Source organism: Macrosteles quadrilineatus, unplaced genomic scaffold (genome assembly GCF_028750875.1).
Source record: "Macrosteles quadrilineatus isolate MER2022 unplaced genomic scaffold, UCM_ALF_1.0 Scaffold_2__2_contigs__length_208266976, whole genome shotgun sequence".
NCBI classification, from domain to species: domain Eukaryota; kingdom Metazoa; phylum Arthropoda; class Insecta; order Hemiptera; family Cicadellidae; genus Macrosteles; species Macrosteles quadrilineatus.
In genome coordinates, this window is record NW_026542595.1 from 142,416,476 (window position 1) to 142,420,075 (window position 3,600).

Sequence of the window (3,600 nt, forward strand, 5' to 3'; positions counted from 1 at the left end):
TGGCCGATCTAGTGGGAGGGGAGGCAGGACCTCTTGCGACATCTCAGCTGCATCTCTTCGTCCTTCCCAGGAATGCCGCTTGCCCAACATGAAGAGGTCCTCCGGTGTAGGCGGGCCTGAGAGGTCTTCACCTGACACGTGTGGAGCATGGAATATTCATTGTTTTTGGATCGTGAAATGGAAAACTATTAAGATTGATGTTTGCAAAAAGCCAGATCAATTACATATATTTTTGACATATAACTCGATGATCGTGGGTGTGACAGTCCAAAGGCGTATGCCAACATCGTACAATAAAATCAGTGCGAAAAGTGTATATAATTGATATTTGTGGTTTCGGCTTTTGTCAATAAGAACTTTCAAGATACACGTGTCCTTATGCCTAACTTTAATTTTCACAGGGGATTTCGGTAAAAACTTGGATCATCACAGGTGTGAGAGTTCATGATCAAAGTTTATCTGAAAAAAATACAAACTTTAATTAAGAGCTGTGTATTTAAACCACTCTGCTCCTTCACATTAGTAATGTTGCAATCCTACGACACCAAAATCCTATAACCAACAAGGTACATACTGTTTACAACAGTAGATCATGAAATATCATCATGAGTCATTTTTATCCGTTTTAGCGAATTTCCCATATATTGAATAAGCTATTACCGTAGGTCTCATGGTAAGACCTAGACCCGGGACCGATTTACTTTTTCTTTTTGAGGTCCCCAGAGGCCATAAACACCATCCGTTTAAATTCATATATATATATATATATATATATATATATATATATATATATATATATATGTGTGTGTGTGCGTGTGTGTGTGTGTGTGTGTCCGTTAGCGTGATAACTCGAGCAAAAATGATCCGATTTTGATGAAATTGGGTACAAACGTGTAAACCTACGTTTATTCGAACGAGTTCGCGAACCAGCATAATCGGACCATGGGAACAGGGGTTTATGGGGGGTTTTATGGGGTAAAAATGGGGTTTTCCCATTTTTTACCCTAAAAACAAAAAAAAATGTAATTTCTTTCTCAACCATTTTGTAGAGCTTAAAAAAAGAAACAATTTAGTATATTGAAGCGCTGTTGTATGCCTAACGGTCACGGGGAAAATTCAAAAAAGTGTAATTTAAAATTCCCATGTTATTCTTATGGAGAAAATGAAAACTGTTGTAATTTACTTGTTTATGGATATAATGTTGATAAAATTTGGCAAATTTATTTATTTCATCCTATACTATTGACATATGGTCATAAAACAATTTTACCTTCCCCGTAGCAGCAAACCTAAGCACTCGTTAAATCTAATGTTATTTTAATTAGAAATATATATGTCTTATTTATGGAAATATTGTAGTAAAAATGTAATCAGACAAGTTGAAATTCGCTTAGTCTGCAGGTTTGCTGCGGCGGGGGTATTATTGGTTGTGGGAGGTAAGCTAGGTGGTGTTAATAGATAAATTACGTTGGAAGCAAGGTCGATGACGCGAACATAAAGTAAAAGCAAAGGCGGTTCCGATAGTATAGTCAATAAATCTCCGAGTTGCTGAATGGTTCAGTTTCAGTTTCTTGCCCAGTTGCAGGTCAGTAGCCCCGTGCCCCGTGTTGTTTATTTCTGACAACAAGATTGCTCTTAGAACGGCGATGTTTATAGACCACTGTATCTTGGGGTAACAATGATGTCGTTTCGTTTCTTTGGCAATTCTTTGCATAATGCATCCGAGTTCAAACTCCCTTTATTAAAATAAACCTTTTCATACATTCTGTAAAATAACCACAATGTATTCCATAGCACATATGACGTTTAAAGAAAAACTTATTCGTATTCCAAATTGATACTTTGTATCTAAATAATTTGCTTATAAACATACTAGAATATTTAATTTATATTAGGGAATGGGTTAAGATATAGTACATCAAAGAGGCCTATACGATTTTTTCATAGAATTTGTAAACCATTGGCTGAAGCGATAGCTCTGAAATACGAGGAACCCCATTTAATCCTATTACACCGACTCTTGTCTGTTTTCTCCAAAGACGAGACATTTGTATAACTCAAGAGGTGTTTTTAAAGATTATAATGCATTTTTTGACATTGTCTATAAAAGTAGTTGACAATTCCTCTTATTTGTATTTGTTTGTCCTTTTATTTGCCAACCTTATTATGTTGCAAACAAAAGTAGGACTAACCTTCTTACGTCTTGTTTATGATGGATATAAAATACCTATAGGTAGCATACACTAGTGTGACATTAAAGCAAAACATCATCAGCTTTATACTATTGATGTGAAATATAGGATGTTGAAATTTTCAAATCATACCGATTTTGAAATAATAAACTGGTCAAACATATTTTGAAATTTACTTGTTTTTTAGAATGTTGGTTTAACCAAAGGTTAAAGAGTATACACTACTGTCTAATGTTTTTTTTTGTGTAGTTACACAACACATATGTATGATCCGATCAGTCCTATTCGCAGGAATAAAACTTGATATTTTTCCGTTGGTTTGGTCACCAATGTTTGCGGTTTTCATTTAATGACTCGGTGGAACGGTGGCTTTTTGTATGTTACATTGTGGTATTCGAACTTACGCACAGTGTCCTCCAAAAACTTGTACCATGACATATTTAATTTTGTATATCTATTTTCTTGGTATGGAAAATATAAAACACATGTCTTACAAAAGTTGAATTTATTAAACAAACATTTAAAAGTATTTTGACACCATCTTTTGATCAACACATCAAAAGTACAATTATTTCAAAACAATAATTAGGAAGTCTAAATAGTAAATAGTAAATAGTAGTTATGATATTTGGGGAGAGAAGTACCTTTCAAAAATTAATTTATCCATAACTAAACTTGTAAAATCCTCCAAGATTTACTTATTCTTTTAAACTATTAATTTCGTAAAAAAAACCCCCAGAGCACACATCGCTTTAAATTTAGTTAATTAAGAACAACAAATAAAAATGTTTTTTTAGGGAATTTTGCCCATGAGAACTTCAACCCTGTGAACATAAAATAAAACAAATTCTGTAAACTAAGTAAACTTAAAATTTTAATCTCTTTGACATTTTACGTATTACAGCCCAGACAGAATAAAACTCCTGAAAATGATTAGGACAATGAATTTATTTTAAAATTAAATTTATAGCAAAAGGAAAGTTAAAACAACTACTTTACCTCTGATTTGAGGGTGACGTGTAGACAATGAGACTTGTTGCAGCTTTGAACTAAGAATGATGAATTTATTTCCTACTGCACATGGGGCTGTGAGAAGGGGATACTCTCGCCAAAACTATTAACCAATCAAAACGCATGGATTGCCCTAATGACTCATCCCAGCAAAACTTAACATGATTTTTAAATTTGCTTGTTCTGACAAAATTCTGGCTAATTCCTGTAGTTTGCTCATCTGTCTTATGTATCTAATTTATATATTAAATTCTGTATGAATTTTTTAAAATTTACTAAATCATACTAAATATGGTACAAACTAGAGTGTTTAAATTAAAACGATATTCTAAATAGTTTTAATACGGTTTTTAGTTCTAATTCTGTAATATATTTTTGGTGCAGTATAAGTTTTAAA